We start from the raw sequence: 24249 nt of genomic DNA on the forward strand, positions 1-24249 counted from the left end.
TCTCCCCGTGGCATTCAGTTCACTCCTTTACTACCATATGACTTTCTCCTGGCAAGCTGTGAGCCCTTCATGTGTTTGAAGCACACCTTCCTCTTCTTTCTATCTACCTGCACGGTGACAGAGCAAGCCAGCTATCTACTAAAATTCATGATTCTCCTGCTCTCATAGAGTTGCTGCTGAGAAGCTTCTACCAAGCCATGGACTAGGTTTTTCAGGTCCATTTACACCTAGGGGCAGCCATGTGACTAGTTTTAGCCAATGGAAAATGAGCAGAAGTGATGTATGTCCCTTCGAGGTGTTCGCAGCACACCACATCTCCATGCTCTCTTCTGCCTGCCGCTAGCTAGATGCAGAAGTTAACAGGGCTCAGCAGCTGGCAGAGCTATGTGATGGAAAGACCTAGGTCTCTGGATCACTGCACTGAAGAAAGCTACTACTCACTAGAAACAATGTACTGGATTATTACAAGTGAAAGAACTATACTTCCATTTAAAAAAAAAAACTTTATATATTTTTGGGCTGTCACTGGAGTGTACCCTAACTAATTTCATGAGCCTAACACAGTGGCATACATAGACATTCAAAAGATGGTGAATAACTGAATAGGGCATTCACCCATTTGCCTATGAAAGAACCTGATTACTTTGTACTTTTCCAGGAAAGATTAATTATGGATTACATCGCATGCAATTATATCCAATAATTGTTGTTATGGAAATCATCTTGAATGCTATATGAAACAGACTGATGTTAGTAGAACTTTATTTAATCTTATAGTTGTTTCTTCAGATTCATAGATACATATTTAAATTTTGTTGCTGTGGGAGAATGTTGAGGTTGTCATGGCAACAGATTAAAGTAACAGAGTGTATGTGATGTACTGGGATGCTTGGTGCTAGCCATGCCAGCAAAAACATAAAATAATTATATTATACAGAAAGAATTGTACTAAAGGTAATGGTGTGATAGTCAATTATGTGTCTTTCACCTCCTAGGAACCGTAATTTAACACACTGATTTGTTAACAATTTTGATAATATTGTCAGTCCTGGAAGGAAATGAAGTTTAGACTAAGGATGAGATTATTGGTAGAGGATCATCACTCAATTTCCAGCTGCCTAGAAAAATACACACACACACACACACAGAGGAAAAGAGAGAGGGAGAGAGGGAGAGAGACAGAAAGGGGGCGGGGAGAAAGAGAGAGAGAGAGAAATGGACAGAGAGAGGAGATTGGGCCTACACGAGTCAAATCTGATAAAGTTGATGAATTGAGGGGACAATAAATTTAAAGCAAGCAATCAAATTAAACCCCTTCTGAGCAGAGGTTCTTGAGAAAATTTAAGTAATTACCCCAACTCCCTGATTTACTTCACCATGTTGGCAGAGCCTTTATTGATCCCTTCTCTGTGGACCAGGGGCCTATTTCTCTGCAATATATTTGCTACTGATTTAAGTTATCATCATTCTCTTATGAAAATTAAACGCTTCAAGCAGGGCTATTCTATCTCCCCCAGGGTTATTACTCTTCTCTCTGAGGGATCTCAAGGCTTCAACGTGTCCAGAAGCAGTAATCGTGAGACAGCACTATCGGCAGGTGTCCTGGGTTATCATGCAGTATCCAGAATAAAAGAGAAAAGAAATGGGCTTGAGTTCACGGGCTGTGGCATGCTGGAGCAGGGCAGTGTGATGGGCCAGAGAGATTTGGGGAGACCAATATTTTTGGCTGTTCTTTGGATGGGTCATATAAAACAGTAAAGACACAATTTCCCTGACTTCTTTTCTCGCTGAAGCCCTAGAGATAATTCAGGAAAACTTTCAACTCTAAGAAAAAAGAAAGAAGATGGCGTCCCTACTTTTAGTCTTTATTCCCCTTTCCTTCCCATCTCATGCTATCATTTCTGTTTATATGTGCTCATTAAATAATGTCTTCTCCAGGCCCCTCCTAGTTTTATTCAGAAACTATATTGGCCAATTTCCTAGAGAAGAAACCCAAGCTTTGAGAGTCCTTCCCACCCTGGGACAGGCTGATCCATCCAGGAGAGAGACTCTGATCCTGAGAGAAGTCGTTACTATATTGAGAGGCGTGACACAAAGGATGCAGACTCTGGACCCCACCTGCAATGGCACAACCCATTTCAAGGCAGAATGAAAAAGGCCTATGCAAACATAAAGAGGAACTGAATTCAATCACAATGCCAGACGGTCTCGGGCGGCCCCTCCACTGCTCCTGGTGCAAACCAGGGTCAAAGACATCTGACGTGGCTCAGTAGAAAGAGGAGATCAATAACGCTAAAGAGAAGCAGCTGCAGTAGGAAGCAAATCATTGCAAATTTAAATAAAATGTCCTCCACGGGCAGGACTCCTGATGGAAGCCCTACATCTGCCATGTCGACTTTGTCACTGGGACCCCCCCCACCTCCTTGGGGGGAGAGAATGAGGGAGAGGCAAGGAAAGAAAAAGCAGGAGCCAGGGATGGTTACAGTATTGTGTTGTCTTCAACCGAGAAGCCCCAAAGAGTGCAGGGCCCATCTGGCCAATCTAAGGAGAAAACACTGATAAAGTGAACTATTTTTAGAATGACGGGGATAAACTACACGTCAGTCTCAGAAGAGACTGGGAGGTAGCTAAATGAGGTTATTAACAGTAGGATAAACAGAAAGCAAATTTCATTTAATGACTTAAATGTATTGAGAACTTATTACACGAGCCAGATACATCTGACTAATAAGGAAACTAAAGCTCAAAGATTGTAAGCAGTAAGTCAAGGATTCACACCAAGGTCGGCCTCACTATAAAGTCAGACAGTAACCTAAACCCCAGTGTTAAGGACTCATCTGCAAATACAACATGTTTCGAGGCCATTCTCTTCCTCACGTTCTTCATGGTGTCAGGGTTCCTGGCGCACACTTGGCCTGTCTGGATTCATAGGAACAAGAACAAATACCTCTGAAGGCGAGTGAGATACTTAGGCAGAGAGTGGAGGCATGAAACAATGGATTATAGAGAAATGTAGAAAGCAAGGAGATCTCAGCCTAGTACTACACCATTTGCTTCCCTTGACTGAGTCTGCTTAGAGAAAATTGGGTTGTTGAGTTAAAGCAATAAACTGGTAAATTCTACTGTGGGTTACCAGACCTTGACATCTTTGTTGTCATTTGCTGTTGTTCAATATATGGCCTATCATTGTGAGGACCTACACTGATGGAAGCAGGAATAATGCAGGAGCCAGAGAGTTGACTGCCAGGATATAAATTCCACATCAGGAGCACACTCCCCAGGGTGCTTTTGCCAAGGGAAATGGTCTTGAGTCTCCCCAGCCCTCCTGACCCATTTCACAGATGCTACCCAAAGAGTAAAATGGAAAAATTCGAAGTGACCAATATCCATTTTGTTTTACATGTGGTTAAATGTTAACTTTCTGCTTTATGAAGAAAACTAGCATTTCCTGAGCAGGGACAATGCACATTCCCTGCACTAGGTGACTGATACACATGCTATCTCGTTGACTTTTCACAACCTTTTAAGGCACTACATGCCTACTAGCAGCTGATGGAACTGAAGGCTCCAGTGATGGACTTGCCTAGCGCCAGGACCTATGGGTGGCATGGGGGTTCAAGCCAATGTTCTTAAGACTTTCAAAATCAGTACTCTTTCCTTCTATGCTCGTCCTCAGTCCTCTTTAATGATGTATGCCCTTGCCACACCTCTGGGTCATCCTTCTAAACTTTAGAAGTCATAGTTCAATAGAGCAGAAGGTATATTATTATTGAGCTGAAAAAAATCCTACTGAAATAAATGTGCATCCGAGAAGTAAACGCCTTGTCTAAACTCCTAAACTAAGTGGGTTGCCACTCGTTTCTCTCTTTCAACTAAAATTGAAATATACAAGAATCATTCCAATTACTTGAAGGTTTGGGTTAGCTGATTCCACATTTCCAGACTTAAGTGAGAAGCTTTTCATGTCCAAAGAACTTTTTGTGGATCATGGCTATTTGGGAAAGGATCTCAGATGAGCAGATGTAATGCGTTCACGATTGTTCCACCCCTGGGAAACACAGAGTGAAAGGGAAAGAGCAGGGACCCGGGAGCCATCCAGATCTGAACAAGAACCATGACTTCACCATTGGGTGAAGTTGAGCAAGTCTTTTCCCTTCTCTGTACCTCAGTCTCTTCATCTTTAAAATCAGCATGATGCTACCAACCTCAAAGTGGTGCTGTGAGGACCAACTGAGATGACCTACACAAAAAGCCTGGCACATACACATACCCACTAGAAACTAAACTAGAAACTAAAATTTTAAACTTTTAGAAACGAAAAGCTCAGTTTCTTTCTCAATCCCTTTTGATACAGCTGTTTATTGATACAGCTGTCTACTGTGCTTGAATAAGATGGGGTGAGGGCATGCACAGTGCCCACTGCTGGTCCAGGGGAGAGTCCATCTTGGGAGGAAAGGAAGTATCCATTGTTTTGATTCTCACTTTCTGCAATTTTCATTGGGAAAAGAGGGAGGAGAGATCCTCTAACTCCCACAGCTAAACAGAAATGACTTTTGAATTCTCTGCCGTTTTAATATTATCAGTGTTACTATTACGTTCCGGGGATGAAACACAGGGAAAGCTGACAGTGTATCTTTCCTGGATGCCAAGCAGATCATAATCAGACATCATCTTTATTTACTGAGCACCTATTACGTGTTCACAGCTCAGCAGCCCAGAAACTAATTCAGATCAGCTTCACCCCAGTGAGATAAAGCTTGAGCCAGGCATGATAAAGCCTGAATTAAATGCTTTTTTAGAAGGGAGGAAAAGGGCACCAGATCCCATTCGGGGAGGGACGTCTCAACCTCCCCTCAAAGGAAGTCTTCTGTGTGGGCCCAGGTGCTGCTAAGGGGGGCCTGGTGGGTCGGCGGGGGATAAAAGGCTCTCTGGAGGCCCTCTGACCCCAGCTGTCCCACGGGAAATGAGCGAGGAGGCTGCTGGCTGGCAGACAAGCAGGTGTGCCCTTAAGAAGCCATGGAGATTAGCTGGGGCTTATCCAAACCTCTGCAGGAAGCAAATCTCTCCTGGCTTCTCAGGAGACCCCAGCAGTCCTCTGGCATCAAATAAGCCAGACGCAGAATGGACGTCAACTTGGCCTTTTGTGAACCCCAGGCCCCAGCGTGGAAATCTGGACACGATCACACTTACCAGGGCCCCCAAGGAAAACGAGGTTTTGAAGAATATGTTTAGGAAAAGGAAGAGGGAGGAAAGGAAATGACTTCAAGGCAGGAGCACGGGTAGAGGCACCTTACTTGTGCTTGGATCTCTGTATTGGGGATCATTTTGGCCCCACCCCCCAAATTTAGCCAAAAGTTACTTCATTTGCTTGAAAACATGGCTTCTGGGGAAAATTGGGGGTATCTGCTCTTCAGCAAAGGTAAAGGCCAGAAGACTCAAAGGCTGAGAGAGCTCCCCTTCTCAGGAGCCCGAAAGGGAAGCAAATTAGCACCGTGAGCAGAGGAAGGAGGGGGAGACGGGGCCCCCATGAGTGCAGAACACACTCACTTTACTCTACGTCCAGGTCTAATGATGTGGGGAAGGCACTGGCTTTAGACCCACATCACTTAGATGTGCGCTGGAGTCCTGCTCCTGCTGTGTATCAGCTGTGTGGCTCTGAACAAGGCACTTCAACGCTCCAAGCACCAATTTTCCCATCCTAAGAGGAGCCTAACAATGGCTCCTTCATGGAACCATTTGAGCATTAAACAAGATAATTTCTATAAACATATAACACAGGACCCAGCACACAGAAGGTGCTCAGTAGAAGTTAGTTTTGCCCCTTCTTTTGACAACCCAATTCTCTATGCAAAACAGCAGATAAAACCCCTACACTTGTGGAAACCCATTCCCAGTGAGGGTAAGTCACATTCCCAAACCTCATTCAGGTGGAAATAGTAGAGGTGCGAGCCCAGATTTCCCTGATGCCCTCGCCAGGCCTTGCTGTTTGATTGGCACCGTAAAGATGACCCGATACCCAGACTCAGAAAGGTCAAATGATGGCCACAGCAGAGGCAGGCCTCAGAGCCAGACACTGGTACACCTCAGGTGACCTCCTGCAAGGGCGTCCACCAGGGAGGCTGTACTTGTAACTGCCTCTCCCATGGCAGAGACCCACCCAGGAAACGTGTGGGATGTATGGGTTTGGGGCATAGCATGGTACTCTTGGTTTCAGCTAACAGTGTAAACAAGAGCTCTCTTATCTTTCCAGCCAGTTGTGCCTCACACATATGCAGGCACAGGACAACTGGCTCTGGAATGGCTGAGATGCGAGAAGACGTCCTTGATTCAACAACAACAACAACTATAATAGGAATTTTGTTTTCGACTCAGCCCCTGCCCTCCCTGCCTTCACGTGTGGCATAAGCAGACACATAACTGCAAAGGTGGCACAGCGGTCTCTCTACCCAACTCTCAGGTCGTTTCTGAGGCAGGAAGGCTCTCGGGGAGACGCCGGATGGGGGTGAATCTTGTCTTTACTTCTTCCCAGAAGTGGCTGAATTTCTATTCCTATTTGAAATGTCCTATCAATCACCAATACCTAAACTTTCATCATTTTAGAACTAGAAGGAAACTTGTAGACACTCTCATTTTATAAATGAGGAAACTAACGGAGACACAGAGGTGTGGAATAAGTTTCCCAAGGCCAGCTAGCAATCCAGGGCCCACCTCCTCCACTGGCTGATGCAGGGTTTCAGGGACCCACATGCACGGTAGAACAACCCTGACCAATCGTTTTCATCATGATGAAGGCTCACTGTGCACAGAGCTCATGAGAAAGGCACTCAGGGTCAAGTGTGATGAGAACACAATTAGTGTGACAAATATTCAAATATGCCATTAAACATCCTCAGGAAAACGTAAATAAATAAAATGCCAAAAAGCCCTTGAAACCAGTATGACATTTTTTTATTTCAGAGATTTCTTTTTGGGTCCCCAGGACAGTCTGCTATAATTATTATTATGGAAATGGCAAATCACTATAAATATAGTCTTTGATTTAGTCTCATCGTGTCTGATAAAGTTGTTTCATTCAACTATAATTTACTGAGCACCTACTATGTGCCAGGTATATTCTAAGTGCTAAGAATAAAAAGATGAACAGCCACAGTCTCTGTGCTCAAGAAATTCAGTGTCTAGGAAGGGGTAAAAACAAGCACTGCAGAAAATACATCAAAGACCTAAATGTAAGACCGAAAACTGTAAAACTCTTAGAAGAAAATGTAGGGGAAAAGTTTTGAAACAGGATTTGGCAATGGTTTCTTGGATGTAACATCAAAAGCCAAACAGAAAAAGAAAAAAAGAGATAAATTGGACTACATCAAAATTTAAAACTTCTACGCATTAAATGACACGATTAACAGAGTGAAAAGGCAACCCACTGAATGGAGAAAAATATTTACAAATTGTGTATCTGAGAAGGGATCTAGAATATATAAAGAACTCCTCCAATTCAACCACAAAACAAAGAACTCGGTTCAAAAATGGGCAAAGGACTTGAATAGGCATTTCTCTAAAGATGACATACAAACGGCGGATAAGCACAGGAAAGGATGCTCAACAGCACTAATCATCAGGGAAATGCAAATCAAAACCACAATGAAATACCACCTCACACCCATTAGAATGGATACCATCAAAAAACCCGAAAGTTTAAGTGTTAGAAAAGATGCGGAGAAATCAAAACTCTTGCACACTGTTGGCGGAATGTAAAACGATGCAGCCAGTGTGGGAAACAGTGTGGTGGTGCCTCCGAAACTTAAAAATAGAACTACCATTTGATTTCACAATCTCACTTCTGGGTACATGCCCAAAAGAATGAAAATAGGGTCTTGAAGAGATACTTGTACATCTGTGCTTATGGCAGAATTTTTCACGATAACCGAAAGGTGGAAGTGATCCAAGTGTCCATCAACAGATGAATGGATGAAAAAAAAATGTGATATATACATACAATGCAATATTACTGAACCTCAAGAAAGAAGGAAGTTCTGATACACGCTGCAATACGGATGAACCTTGAGGACAGTATGCTAAGGGAAATAATCCAGTCACCAAAAAACCAAATACTATATGATTCCAGTTCTATGAAGTACTTAGAGCACCTGTCATTTACAGAGGCAGAAAGTAGAATGGTAGTTGCCAGGGCAGGAGAGGGAGGAATGGGCAGTTCCTGATCCATGAGTGCAGCGTTTCACTTCTGTGAGATGAAAACAGTTCTGTGAATGGACCGTGGTGATGGTAACGTGACAATGTGACTGCAATTAATACCCCTGAGCTGAACACCTAAAAATGGTTAAGGTGGTAATTTTTATACTATATATATTTTACCAAATTTTTAAAAAATACAGGCACTGCAGTCACCATCATCAGTAAACTCATCAGGAGGTAACTTAAGTCTCCAGTGCCCCAGCTACACCGCAAGAGACCAGGCTAGGTTTAGGGTCCAATAGAAACCACTCACAAAAATGTGAAGACTCTGTGACAGTGTGAAACACTGAGAGGAGAGGGGAGCCCGTGGGGAAGAAAGCTGGTCACCTGCAGAGTCCTGCCAAGTCTTCCTTGCAGACCATAAGCCTCACCAGATGGTTTATAAAAACCGATCACGCAAAATTTCTCCATTAACAGTTAGAAATCATTTTAAGTGCCATGGCCACAGGAGAGACATAGTGGGACAAACTAAAAAGTTCCACGTCATTAACTTTTACTCTTGACTGTTAAGAGGTTTCACTTGGTGTTCTCAGATGAGGACAGCGGATACTGAGGTGAACTTCGTAGTTATTTGTTTAGAAAATGGCTGGTAAGGACTTACCGGTTTCTTTCTAAGAGATCCTCCAGGCTCTTGGTTCCCCTTCGGTAGGGAATTTTTCCCGGAGCGCTACCGTCCTGGAGAGGTGAGTCCAACAGGATGTGGAACACCGGCGTCTCTACTGAGAGGGCACACGAGAAAGACAAATTACACGAGGCAAAGGTGAAATGATTTTCCCAAAGTCCCAACATTTATAAACTTCATGAAACTCACGGACGCCCTTAAAAAGCCACACCTCTACCCACAGCATTCACCAAGCTCCCTTTTTGCCTCTTCTTTGGGCCAAGTGCTGTGCTGAGCTGGGGGGTAGAGAGAAGTAAGATGCAATCCCTGCTTCCGATAACTTGACATCCTCAGGAGTGAGAGAGCCTTAAAGTATGAATTACACCGTCACAGTACAGGATATACTGTGGTTTTGTCTGCATAAACTAAAGAAAGCACAAGCGCCAGCACATCTCCCCTGGTGCCACTTCCAGATGAGAGAGGTAAAGCTCAGAGAAACAAAAGGTTAATCAAGGAGCGAGCGCCATGTCATGCGTTTTGCTTCCTGATGCGGCCGCCTCCAATTCATGTTCCCCGGTACCCAGCATCCTCCTCCCTAGATGCCCAGTCTCTGTCTGGAGGTGGTCGGAGTGCAAAGCTGAGGCTGAGAGCACAGGATTCCCTCCCTTTCCAAGCCTGTCAGCCTCCCAGAGAGGAGACACCCCCTGTCCCTTGGTCACAGAATGTACGGCCATACCTTTGATCAGAAAGGTCAGTAGCTAGCGAGTGCAAATGGCAAGTCCATCAGCACCACCATTCAAACTGCAAGGCTGGCAGCGCTGTCTTCACGAATTAAATGACACATCACGAGGATCCCGAGGTTCGGACAGACCTCACTGCCTGACATGCTGGGTCAGCCTAATTCCCAGCCTGTTTCAGATACCAAACAAATTATCACGTGTTCCATGATGATACCAAATTGTGTTTCTGTGTGTGTGTGCACGCGTGTGTGTGTGCGTGTGTGTGTGTGTGTGTGTGTGTGTGTGTTCCAAAGCCTCCATGCAAGTGCATGATCATCAATTAAATATTTATCAGCCTCCCGCTGACCTACGAGGCAGAATCCTCATCCCCCAGCTCTGGGAGCATCAGTACCAGCTATTTTATAAAGGCTGCTTCTCTTCTTGGTCAGTGGAACCTATTTAAACCTGAATGAAGAGCCCTCACTATCTTTTGTACTGGATCCATCTACCAGGCTGAACGAGGCTTTTAGAACCAACAAGAACCAGATGGCCCTCCAAGAGCATTTTTGAATGTTTAGATCTGAGTCATTTGTATGCGGATATCTTCACAAAATAGCAATGTGGGTAACAGGCTCCAGGCTGAGTCCAGCTTTCCAGACAGCCCATCTTTGCCCACAATTGAGAAGACAGGCACAATATTGTAGGGTTCCACAAAAATATTACAGCATTTCTCTATATGTGTAGCATCAAATACAGGAAGAGTCCCCGTCAGGCTGTCACGACAACGTTAGTGCGCCACAACCACGTCCCTTCCCAATTATTTTTCTTTCTCCCGTGGCACCTACAAGTTCTCCCCTAGCATAGGCCTAAAGCCAGCTTTGTGAATCAGCCAGCAGAGGGCACTACAAAACTGGTGCAATAATGAAACCACCACAAATTCAGAGCCGAAAAAGATTTAGACTAATCAAAATGGGCTCCCGTTTTATTATGTGCTGGCAGCTCCTAGCCAGAAAGAGGACCATGGGAGGGAAGAGAGGGAACCAGAAATGCACTGGTAGATGGGCCCGCTCATCTGAGGAAGAGGGAAGGCAGCAGAGTGAGTCCAGTATCAGAAATCCAACGGGAGGGGCACACCTAGTTCAAAGGTGGGAAGCGATTAAAATTCAGGGGGTCAACCCAGCACTGTGACTTCTCAGCGTTTACCCCAGAGAAGGGAAAGCTTATGTTTACACAAACACCTGTACATGGATATTTATAGCAGCTCTATTTATAACCACCCCAAACTGGGAACCATCCCAATGTCCTTCTGCCAGTGAACGGATAAACCAAATGTGTTACATCCATACACTGGAAAATCACTCAGCAATTTAAAAAGGACAAATTATGGATACATACAACAACACTGAGGAACCTCAAAGGTTGAGTGAAAGAAGACGTTCTCGAGAAAAAGTTCCATCGCATGATTCCATTTGTACAACACGTTCAACGTCTCAGCACCGCCAGGGACTGGGGGCGAGGGGAGGCAATGACTACAAAGGAAGAGCATGGAAGAATTTCCTGCAGTTGATGGGACTGCTCTGTGCCCTGCTTTTGGTGATGATTACATGAATGGATACGTTGTGTTAAAATCCACAGAACTGTGCAAGCAAGTCAGTTTCACTGTACGTTAATTAAAAAAATAAATTTTTTTAAAGAAAAAAAATGAGCCATAAAAGTAATCAAAGGGGTAGAACTCGAGAGGCGGGATGGGATACGTAGATAAAGAGTGAGATCTAGCAATGGTCCTTATCCAGAATGTAGGTGAAGGGCAGAGCCCCAGAAGCAGAGCTGAGCCCCCGGGGACAGGCTGCCGGGGATCCGGTGAGAAGACGGGGCTCCCCGCTGCTGACTGGTTGAGGTGGGGTTTCCGCTGAACACCAGCAGCTCAAGTTGAAGGTAACAGAGGAGCCAAGGGGACCCACACGGTGTTGACTGAACGCAGAGGCTGACGCTCAATGCTCCTGCAGCCCCAGGGGTTCTGCTCACCCCTAGGAGCCCGCATCCACGACACTGCAGAGCCACCCCAAGTCACTGCCCCAACCCACTCGCTGGCAAGGAGGGGCTCATCAGCTGTGGGCAGAGGTTTAGCTGAGAGCTCCAGTGACAGACAGAAGCTAGACAGACCTAATCTAACCCTCCCATTCACAGATAAGAAACCTGAAAGAGCAAAGTCCCCCAAACCACACAGCTCATGAGCATCCCCAGGGGTCCTGACTCCCAGCACTGGACCCTTTTCACCATGCCTTGCACCGCTCCCTCATCAGTTCTCTAGCCTGGGATGGTATTTCTTCTCATCTGTCCTAGGCAGGTGAGACCATGTTTTGCACTTAAAAGATAACAAAACACAGGTGACTCCACAGCATTCCATGACAACACGTGGAAGAAGTCTCTACCTCACTTAACCCTCGTTTGTCACTGTTACGCTTGTTCTTTTCTCATCGGAATTGCTCATTACTTCCTGCATCTGATTTCTGTGTCAGCATTCTCTTATTCATGCCATTAAATACAAGATTGGATGGGATGGCTACAAAGACAAAGTTCTCACCTATCAAGTCACCTCTTATGTCCTATCCACGTTTTTCATTTCCATCGAGCTTTGGAGAGCTCAGAAGAGGGAGAAGTGTTACGGTTCCCTGGGATGGAATGTTACAAGAGAAAAGCCTTGGGTACAGAAATCGAGGTCAAGGTACTGGCTCAGCTCTGCTAATAACTGGGTGTGAGATTTCAGGTACGTCACTTCCTTTCTTGAGAATGAATTTCCTCCTCTATAAAGTGAGCTGGTTGGATTGGAAAATTACTAAGGTGCTGTTCAGTCCTATAATGTTACATTCCACATTTAGTCTTAAGTGTAGACGGCAAATAACTATAAACTGATGCACAAAAGAACTGATTCGTTTCTGTAATTCAACAGATATCTTTGGCAGGTCTACTGTATTTTCAGGCTACACATTAGCCAGGAGGTATTTAACAACATATAAGAAATGAACACTGCCTTCAAGGACACGTAACCTCACGGATCAGAACAAGAGTCTAGGTTAAAGGATCCACTGTTCCACTTGGCCTCATGTGGGTCATTTGTTTAACCTCTCTGAACCCATTTCTTCATCTATAAATTGTGAATAATAATGGCTCCTTCTAGGAGTGAAAAATAAATGAGGGTATATTAGGTTCTATTATTAAGTCATTTATATTACTGCCCTGCCCTTTTGAAACAGCATTCTTCTTCTTACCCCATACCTTTTGGCACACAATCTCCATTTTTAATCTCTTCATCGCTTGAAGTTGAATTTTCTATTAATGCCTTGAGATGCAATTCATATTCCACTTTTCCACAAAGACATACCTGTCTGCTCCAGCCAACACAATCTCCCTTGTCTCTGGTTTTCTGTTGCCTTTTAAAAACACTGATGTGGTGTTTTCTACTGCTGCATAATTGACTTGGGTGTGTGTGGTTTAAACTCTCCTGAACTCCAGCTTATATGTTACCAAATGCCTCCAGAGACCTCAAATTCTACATACTTCAAGTAGAGTCCACAATCTTGTCAAACCTTCTCCTCTTTGTGAGCTCACTTCAGTCTATAGTTTCTCAGTTGCTCGCACTAGACACCTAAGTATTTTTCATGTTTCTTCTCCACCACAGCCTCCTCCAATCCATCCTATTAATTCCAACTCTCACGCATCCCTCAAATCAGCCTTTCTCATCTCCACTGTCTCAGCCTTCCTAGAGCATCTCTTGACTTAAGAGTAAGAGTAATGCAATAGCAAAGGGCAGAATGTATCAGTATCACCCCCCAAGCTTTTTCAAAATACCCCTATTTACCTTCCCATCACCTCATATGCCATCAGAAACTCGGTTGAGGGAAAAGACAGAAGATTAAGGAAAAAACTGGGCTTGTGTATCCTGCAAAAGCTTCCCAGGTTATTCTGATACACTGCCCATCACTGCTGAGAACCACTGTTTTAACCTTTCTCCTCTCCAATCCCTTCCCCCTCTACTGCCCAAATTACTTTCCAAAACCTCCAATTATAATGGCTTCTCACTCCCTCTCAGAAACAAGCAAACAGACAACAGATTCTTTAGTCTGGCTTTCACGTTCTGGCTACAGGCCACTTTGCTGAATGGGTTTCCCCCCATTCCTTCCATGCCCCATGGGTTCCAGCCAAACCAAACTTGACCTTGTACCTCTAGACATACCACACCCTTCCACAACCCAGGGTCTTGATTCACGCCACCTCATCTTCTTGGGATTCCCTTCTGCTCTTGTCTATCCCTACCTGGGAAAATCCCACTTGCCTTTCAATGTCCAGACTAATGCCATCTCCCCCACAAAGTCGTCACCAATTTTCACCCTCTTCCAGGCAGAGTTAGTTATTCCCTTCTCTACACCTTCATCTCATTCTATTCACAGTGCTCATCTATTGAGTAACAGTTCAGGTAGGCCATCTTTCTTGACTCCCTCCAATAGGATATGGGTCCCTCCTGTGGTCCCCTAAGTAACTGTTTATACCTCTGTTATAGTTACACCCTATTCTACTCTGTGTGTGTGTCGGGGTGGGGGGGTTCATAACCCGTTTGTCTTCTAATTTAGACCGTGAACTCCTCAAAAACAGACACCATCTTAGCCTTCTTTGAATCCGCAGCCTCAAGCAAGAGTCTGGAATCTTACTGGGCACTTAGTAACACTTCAGTCAAGATCCAGATTATCACGGATGTAAAAAACAAACTTATGGTTACCAGGGGATAAGGGGGGAAGGGATAAATTGGGAGACTGGGATTGACATAAACACACTACCAAATATCAGATAACTAATTAGAACCTGTTGTATAGGACAGGGAACTCTATTCAATACTCTGTAATGACCTGTATGGGAAAAGAATCCAAGAAAAAAAAAGTGGATATATGTATAACTGATTCACTGTGCTCTACACTTGAAATTAACACAACATTGTAAATCAACTATCCTCCAACAAAAATTTTTTTAAAAAAGACCCAGATTAGATATCGTCCCCTCGGTAAGCATTTCCCAGCTCTAAGCAGCAGCAGTGACTTCTTCTGCCACCACAGCACACTGCCAATACCACCTTCTACTGCAAAAGCCTGTTTCTGAGTTCATATCCTTACTTAAGACTGTGAGGACACTAAGGCTGGGAACTATGTCTTTATCTTTTTCTGCCCTGTAGCACGCTGCACAGTGCGTGACAAATAGTTCCACCCACCAAGGTTCTGGAATAACTGAACTGAATTTACTGGTGATATCTTTCCAGATGATAAGCTCTTCAAGGACCCTCACCACATCTTTTACCCCTCTCACAATTTCAACAACATCTCCTCCAGTCCCGGACTGACGGCAAACATTCAACAAAATATTTGTCCATCAACACATGCTTATTGAATATTCCTGAATAAGTTTAGGCCTGCCTTGAGAGAATGCAGTGTCCCTCTCGGCTGTGTTTCCAGGAAAGGAGGGATTTAGTCTTTCAGTGGCCATCCCCCAACTCCAACTGTCATCCTGTATATATCTTGCTTTTCAGCATGGTTTGTCACGTCACTAGAAAGGCTGCATCTGTCACTTTGCAATTCCCAGCTTATTTCTCTGGACCAGCCATCTCCCTCCTCTCCAATTGTCCCGATGTGTTCACCAGAATGGCATGTGCTATACTAACCTCAACCAGGAGTAAAAATAATGTCTACTTATGTGATAAGTTCTAGTCCAACAAAGCTGAGGGTTGGATCACTGTTCAATGCATTCATAATACACAGGCCTACTGGATAATGAAAAACACTGCTTTATCCACAACTGAAGGGTTTTGGAATTTTGTTTTTAAAAACTAAACTAAAATATCATGATATTTATGAAAATAAATCCAATCTCACATTATTATTAAAATAAAAGTTAGGAAGACACTGTGTCGTAGGTTTTATTTTAGGCAGTAATAATAATTACCATGCTTTTAGAAAGCACAAACATGACAAAAGCTCTCTTTTTCTCCACTGTTTAAGTAAAACAACACAAATATGCTTCTACAAGTTTATAAATTACCCAACGATTCTTGAATGCCTGGGCACAACTTAGCTGACACCATCATCCAAAACATTAAGTCAGGTAATGAGCAACCAATGAGGAAACAGTTTTCCTAGAAGTTGGGAAATTACACTAACTTGAGTTAAATAAAAAGAACAAGCTCAACATTGATCATAGCACATCAACTGGGAGGAGGGATGCAAAGCATGGCCACCATCATCATATATCACAATAGCAGAGATGTCAAAAAATTTTAGAGTTTCTTCCAGGTAGGTTTAGGTACGAAATTACTTGGAGGCAGAAAATAATGACCCTGACACAGGATATAAGTGACTTTTAATTCACATTTTATCACTGTATTTAAACGTCCCCAGAATCATGATTACTCTAAAATTCTATGATCTGGGATAGATCATTTTCCTTCTGCAGTGAGGTCATTTGTATGATTAGCTGCAATGCAGTATTTTAAGGCTTCAAGAAGAACAAAATGAAATCAAGAACTGAGGCAACAGTACAGACTAGTTTTGTGAAATCTGACACTAGAAAAAAAGATCGGTCTGGGCTTGAATGATTCTGACTGATTATCCCTACAACTGAAGTTCACTTGTATAAAATGGAGTGGTCTGGAATATCCAAAATAACTAGTCCTAATATAGAAAGGACAGGTCTTAGTTGAGATCACCACGCTACTGACTTGAGTTGCCATTTCAGATCATTTCTCAGATTTGCAAGGAGTGAAAAGAAACATTTTGAGAAGTTTCAACACTTCTAGCATTAACCATCTTAATGTCCATAGGTCCTACCTGGTTAATGCTTTATGTGTAAAGAAAGCTCTAAATTATTCAAAATGTTTCAAGTGGGCAAAAGGGTTGATTCTCTCTACCAGGAAATTGGTTCCAGCCAGGTGCATCATATTGAAACAACTTTTCCTTTTGATTGTTAACTTCCTAAAAGGTAGTAGGGTCCCACCAACCAACCCAGAGCAGCCACTGAATTCCTCTGAGATCTCAAGGGTACCCTTGGAAAGTGATGCATGCTGGCCCAAGGAGCTGAGCTAGAAGATCAGGTCTTTGTCTCAGGATTCAGCACCATATGTTTTTTAACGCTGGATAAGCCAAAACTCCCTTTGGCCCTCAGTGTCCCCTTATGTCAGGGGAAAAAAAATAACAAAACTTTTTCAAAGGTATGAAGATGAATTAGACTGTGACGGTCAAATGACTTTAGCTTTTTTGGGAGAAGATTTTGCAGCAGTAACAGTAACCTGTTTCCTCCAAAATGTTGAACAATTATTCTATGAGTCCTCGATTTATGCTTCGGTGAGCTGCTTTCACTGGGGTCAAGGCACTTGTGATTCCTGTTGGGCTTTATTTTAGTTCTACCTTGCCAGTGGCCGGGGCAAGTGTGGGGATAAGAACACCCGAAGGGATGGGGACTCTAGGTAAAGGGACTGAAGGTTTGAGAGGCATTACAAAATCGCTCACTTTTTGAAGGAAACCTAATCTTAGATTCTTTTTTATTTTTTTAATTTATTTTATTGAAGTATATAGTTGATTTAAAATGTGTTCATTTCTGCTGTACAGCAAAGTGATTCAGTAATACACATATTCTTTCTCATCTTCTTTTCCATTACGGTCTATTACAGGATATTGAATATCGTTCCTTGTTAGATTCCCTTTTAATACCCTCCCACAAACTTTCTTGTTAGCAGTTCTGGGGTAGGCATTTTACACTTCCTCTTCCACCCTTCCAGATCTACACTCAGAGAAATGAGTAGAGGAGGAACTGTTGCCAAATCATCACTGTTTCTCTTCCATAGAATTTTACATTAAATGAATATGGAAAAATATCCAGCCCTGGATTATCACATCACTTCTCTTAGAATATTCTTGGGAGTTTTATGCTATCCTTAAAACACCAACTGTCAAAATAAGATAATTATTTTTCAAGGAAATCCTAAACATGTACAGTTAGCCTAGCAAGTTTATATAAATGGACTAGTGCCTACATGCCCCCTGCCTTAGAAAAATAAATCTGGGGAGAAAATAGAGCTTCATCAAAGCATCCCTCTATTGATGGAATCCTCATTTTTCAGATCTGCTTCTTTTAAAACACAACTCCTTGAACATGTAACACCACATCCAAATGCCACCTCTTTGCTAATTTACCAAACTATTAGGAGCTTTCTGTTTGCCTCCCAAAATATCAAAAGGACAGTTTGTTGTGCTGGTTGATTAGGAAAATGAAGACTTTCTCCAGTGCTAATGTGTGTCGTATTTCTTTTGAGGACTAGGAACCCTACACTGCAAAGGAAGTTAAGTAGCATTTTCTCGGGCTTCCCTGGTGGCGCAGTGGTTGAGAGTCCGCCTGCCGATGCAGGGGACATGGGTTCGTGCCCCGGTCCAGGAGGATCCCACATGCCGCGGAGAGGCTGGGCCCATGAGCCATGGCCGCTGGGCCTGCGCATCCGGAGCCTGTGCTCCGCAACGGGAGAGGCCACAACAGTGAGAGGCCCGCATACCGCAAAAGAATAAGAAATAAAAAAATAAAAGAACACATTGAGGTCAGGGTCTTCCCTGGTGGCGCGGTGGTTGAGTGTCCGCCTGCCGATGCAGGGGACACGGGTTCGTGCCCCGGTCTGGGAGGATCCCACATGCCGCGGAGCGGCTGGGCCCGTGAGCCATGGCCGCTGAGCCTGCGCGTCCAGAGCCTGTGCTCCGCAACGGGAGAGGCCACAGCAGTGAGAGTCCCGCGTACGAGAAAAAAAAATAATAAATTTAAAAAATAAATAAATAAATAAATAGCATTTTCTCTCTGGAGGCCTCATACAGTTAGGTAGGGGAAGGTGTGCTATTTACTTAAAAAGGGGCAGCTCCACTTTGTTTTCCCAATTTGGAGGGGAAAATACAAATCTAAAAGAGTTTACAAAGCAATAAACCCTTGAAAGGTATGTCTGCTACTAAACTGTAGCATCTCAATGGAGTATATGCTTTTGAAAAAGAAACTGTTATCAATGAATGAGAGGACTGAAAATGAGTTTTGCATTTTGGACCATACCCTGCCATTTTAGTGATTATTTTAAATCAGCCTGGGGGCATATGGGTGAAGAGAAGTAGAAGAGCTATATCCTATCTTCCATATACACACACCTGTGACCTTTTGCTTCATACTTGGTTAAGTTGTTTGTTCTTCTAACATGCCAAAGATGCTATTTTTCCCTTTTGTTTTTAAAGATGTTTGTATTTTAGGGCCCAGGAGATTTAAGGCACAAATAATATTTTGATCACACTGTGCTCAATACGTATTAGAGGTAGGGTTTCCATTTTCAAGAAAAGCCCAGGTTGGGGCTTCTGCATGATTTTTATATCACCTGGAAGTTTTATATCAACTGGAACAACCATATTGTGAAATATTTGGATTAATGGTTGAACATGAACCTGTTCCTTTAAAATGTCTGGGGACTGACCTTGGCCACAAGCTTAGCTGTTCCTTTTAATTTGATCCAGCAGAAATTAGCTATCTGCAGGGGGCACAGGCTGAGAGATGGGGTTCCCTCCAAGTCTGTCCTCCCATGGGGATGAGCATCCTTCCCAGCTCCGTGGAGAATTACACTGTTCTGCCATGCAGAAGGGACTGGGTTATACACTACTTCAGTTATAGCGACACTGAGCCTTTCATTAACCTCTTTGTCTTTAGTATTTTCAAGTGGAAATACTAGCCAGCCTTGCGATATCTCTCATTTTCCCCTCATTTCACCCTTTTCCAAAGAAGAATTGGTCAAAAGTTGGAGCTCTCCATTTCTTTCTGTCCAAAATGCTCTGAACAAATTAGCAATGCCAATTTCCCAGTACACAAAGGCATGGAAACATCTGTTTAAATTTGACTTTTGAATCAACCCCGAGTGACTACTCCTTGGAAAAGATATGCTTTATCACAGATAAATTTTCCTTGTTCACAATTCCTGGCCTAGAGTTACTGTAGGTTCATGTAGATGTGTGCTGGAAATTAAACAGTGTGCTACCAGGGTGGCCACAATTAAATTCAGACTTGCATTCAAACCATGGCCCGCTCTGCATTTCTTGGAGAAGTTTGCTTTCTATAGACATTTCAGAATGTCTCTTCACAAAAGAAGGAGGCAGGGTGGCTGGGCCCAAGTCCCCTAAATCAAGGCAATGAAAATGGAAAGGAAGAGAATGTATTTGCAGGGTGCCAACGTGGCTGCTCATAATAGTGAAGATCTTATACTTCCAAGTTAGGGTGTTTTCTTATGGACCCGAGAAGGTATTCTACCCCTATAATTCACATGCAGACTACAATCATTATTTGGAAAAGAAAGAAATCATGAGCTCATACTGAACATCAACCCAACAGCACGTGTCATAAAATGGAATGGCTCCTCAGAAGGAAAAACTTCTTCCTTTGCATGCAGACATATCCCCCTTTTGACTTAAAATACATTTTGGAATTGAAATGCTGAATCTTAGCAAATTCTGACAATAACCAGGAGTGCTGGGCTCATGCCGGAAGTTAGCTTGAGAAAAAAATTATCAACTTAGAATAACTTTTTTCTAGATAGAACAGTATTTAGAAGGAAAAACAAAAAATCTATGGAGAACTAATATAGGTATGTGATTTTTCTAAGCTAAAAGCTTAGAAAATTTGCAAATGTGTTTGTTTTTTAGCAAAATTTTTGGAAAACGGAATTCAGATTTAATCTGCCTTCTGATTCCTTCTATATAGAATCAGTTTTAATCACTTTTATTTATTGGAAGAAATACAAATTATATGACGTTAAAGTCACTGAGAAAAAGTCCCAGTATTTTCACACTTATGTCAAATGCCCATCTGAAATACTCTCCTAAAAATCTATTTTGAGAGTGTGCCTCTGTAACCTTTGACAGCTTTGAGATTTATCCGAGGAGTTGGCCTGATCATAGAAGAGAATCACTTGTGCATAAATGTCACCCCAAAGAACAGCTATGGTTAGTTTAGGTGAAAAACAGCATAACCCTAAGATTTATAGCCATACAAAGGATAGTCAAAACCATTTTTTGTAACGTACATTGGAAAGTTACCACACGCATTTCACATGCAAGCTTAAATGATCTGAAAAAGACAACTACCAATTCAGGCTGAACTGATTTCAACATTTGAGCAAATCACAAACAGCAGATCTGGCCCGGCTTAAAATTTCCATCCAGTTGTTGAGCCGAACAAGAAATAAACAAATGGAAAACCTGAGAGAGGCATGAGACTTTTCTCATGATTTTTTAAAACTGAAAATGCAGCAGGAAACAAATACAACCACGAAAGTCCTTGCAAAGAAACTGCCCTTGGCATCTAGGCTGGAGCAATATCCAAAGACCCCCGCCCCCTCACTCTCCCACCAGAACCTCCCACTCCTGCTGTATTTCCTAATTTCCAGGAACGTATCGCTGAGCTGTTTATCAAAACAGTGTGCAAGAAAAACGGCTACCCTCTACTACTCTTCCAATTCTTGCAATTTCTCCCTCCTCCTCGACAGAGGCCACTAGTAAGGGACAGCCTCAGGAAAAAAAAAAAAAAAAAAGCAGAGCAGTGAAAGCAAAGAAACAGTAGACAACGGTGGCTTTGACAAAGCCTTCCCTCGACCCTCTTTCTGCTCCTGCTGTGACACTTGCATTCAATAGCAAGGGCGGCTGCCATCGGATGCATGGACAATGGATGGAGGAATACAAGGCAGGGGGGAAAAAAGGAAACCAGATGAATTCTGAGCTAAGATGGCAGGGCTCTCACCTTTTCCTGTTTTGTTTTTTTTTTTTGGTTTTGTGTGTGTGTGTGTGTGTGTGAATAGTCTGGATGGAGGTGTCCCGCAGAGAAGAAGTAAAAAAGGGTGTCTGAATTGTTGGATGGTTCTAAAGGCTTCTGCATCTGCACATGCATTTTAGAACTATTTGCAGGGGTCTACTTGCTACCAGCCATCTCCCCCCACCCCCTCTTTCTCTCTCTCTCTCTCTTCTATGTCCTGCAGTCTCCATCACACCTCTGTTAGTATGAAGACTTTCTGCCCATGTAAGTAAGTGAGAGTGTGCATTCCTTAGTGTTTGAATCAAGACCCATCTCTGCGTGCAATTCTGATCTAAGGAGCCTATAGCGGTTACTACAACTATCAATTAGTCAGCAATAGCTGAGACCTTCACCGCCTCTGAAGGAACAAAGGTAGAAAGACAAGCAAATACTCCAGCACCGGGATCTTGCTGGATCCTGGGAACTTGCTGGCTATGAATAACAGTGCCTTTTCCTGTTTAACGCTCAAACCTACGTAATATTACAGGCTGTTAATGTATCCAGCTGCATAATGAGGTACGGAATGTCTAAAGGCATATGTGTTTCTTTGGCATCAGTGGAAATAAAATGTATTAAGCTGAACTGAAAGGAAATACCAGGTGACAGATAAGAGTTTATGACATATTTGATCCATGCTCCATTGTAATGAACTGCCACCAGAACTTAAATTAACTACGGAGTTCTTCGTCCATTTCAGTGGCTCTTATGAAAGAAACTAATAAAATAATGATGAAAGGAGAAGGAAGTATTCAGCCGTAGAAAAGCATATAAGAAGGCTAATTCTTCTCCACAATAGATGAAACTATTTTGGTTTAAATTCAAGTCTGGATTTTATTTAACATTAGGTGGGTTTCTTCTGGAGTGTGTCTAAGCGTGCGTGTGTGTGTATTTGTTAATTGCACATGTTGTGAATACCAGCTTACACTGGATGTATCTGTTGTAACTTGCACTAGATATATCCTGAAAACCATCTGAAACAATATAAAGAATTCTTTTATCTCACTTTGCAGAAACCTCAAAGAATCAACCCTTTTGAAAAACAAGGCTTTGCCCTTCAGTTTTCAAGGCCATCAAAATACTGTTAACTTGAATATACAAAAGAAAGAGGGAGGAATAAGTAACAGCGGATCTTACTCACTTTTGAATACGGATCATTGCAAAGGGAATGGTGTACTTAGTTTCTGATGTGATCTGTGATTTTGCCCTTCTTTTCTGTTGCATAAAAAGCTGCATTTCTTTCCTCAGCACTTGTTGTTAGAATTGAAGTTATTTTCTAATAAGGTATGGGAGCTATCTTGAAGGTTAATATATTTTCCTAACTCTGTAAATAAGACAGAAAGTCTCCCTGAAGCCATGCATTTACAGCCAAGCTGTGGCAAGGGCTGCAAAAGACCCACCTTATTTCCCTCTTCTTAAGCACTGTCGCTCTAAAGAGCAATCCTGCTTTCCTTCTTCCTGGACAAAATGATTCCAGCAATCATTTCACCCCTTTTAACCTCTGAGGCAACTACAGAAGCTGAGAAATTTGGAGATAACACTCAAAGAGAAAACTCCAACAACAGACCCTAAAAACTGAGTTGCAGGGACAGGGATGGAGAATCTAGCAAGCTTTCAGAATGAGGAGAGGTGGTAGAAATCAGGAGAAAACAGGTCCCTAACAAGATACAGCCGGGTAGAGAGGGAGGCTCAGGAACCACCCCCCACACACACGCCACCGCCACCCTTCAAACCCTGTCACTTAAGACAGAAAAGAATCCTAACCATGTCGAGAGGGGAAGGGGAACGGTGCTAAACAGCTGGCGAGGTGACCCACCGTCCTGTTTGCTCCTTGGCTCTTGCTGAGGGGAGTAACAGCCACGGCAGTGACAACGGAGTTGAAATGTGCAAGTGCAACCTCTGCCCCGTGCTCTCTGCCTCCCAAAAAAGGCAAGAAAAGCATGCCCGGGACAGAGCAAAACGGAAGGAGAAGGCGCTGGCGGCGAGTCACAGACCCCATCAGCACAGGCGGCGAGTCACAGACCCCATCAGCACCGGCTGGTCTCTGAAAGCCCTGCATCGAGGGTCCCCATTCACAGGCGGCGAAGAAGCAGAGACAATGGCAAATCGAAAACTGGCAGGGCTTCTGGGATCATTTAATCTCTCACTCCAGCATCTAGATGGGTATAGCAAGGAACACAGGCGAGAGCTCCTCCGTACCGAGGCGCAAGCACATGCCTGCCTCTCCGAGGATGTATTTTTAGACATAATATCAGGGGTGAGGCAGCCTGTCCGCTCAGCTGCAGCGCTCACAGCCTAACGTGGGAGCAGCCTCTTTCGCACTCTCAGAGGAGCCGATGATCAGAGGAAGCAGCCCACGTTTCTCTCCAAGCCAAAGGTCAGTTAAGAGGACCCCAAACCACAATCCATTGTCTCTGCGCTCAGAAAGCATGAAATACGTTTTCAAGATGTGTTCCAAAATGAGGTCACACCGCGTGGCAATTCGCTCACTTCCTATTTTTCCACAGATGCCTTATTCTACCATCCAAAAGCACAACCAGGAGAAGTAATCACACCTTGAGAAAGACCATTCCAACACCACAGACTAAAGATAAAAAAATATTCGGCAGGCCATGTATTATTAGTAACATGTCTTAAACTTCGAAACGTCTCCAAACAACGTTTATTAAAAGCAAGAGACAAATGATGTCTTCTGTCATATGGATGTGCTTTGAATTTTAGTATTCCTCCTATTCACGTCAAGCTTCAAACATTTAAAATAATAAACACAACAGAAAAACAGCCCAGCTCATTAAA

At 43.2% G+C, this 24249-nt stretch overlaps 1 long non-coding RNA gene across 1 annotated transcript in view; it reads right to left on the reverse strand.

Moving 5' to 3' along the window:
- LOC132526391 (uncharacterized) overlaps positions 1-8963 on the reverse strand; it is a 100406-nt gene extending 91443 nt beyond the window's left edge. The window contains exon 1 of the long non-coding RNA XR_009542549.1: positions 8852-8963. This is a non-coding gene — a long non-coding RNA (uncharacterized LOC132526391). The remainder of the gene's footprint in view (positions 1-8851) is intronic.
- Positions 8964-24249: the final 15286 nt, after the last annotated feature.

The sequence above is a fragment of the Lagenorhynchus albirostris genome, chromosome 9, assembly GCF_949774975.1.
Source record: "Lagenorhynchus albirostris chromosome 9, mLagAlb1.1, whole genome shotgun sequence".
Classification (NCBI taxonomy): domain Eukaryota; kingdom Metazoa; phylum Chordata; class Mammalia; order Artiodactyla; family Delphinidae; genus Lagenorhynchus; species Lagenorhynchus albirostris.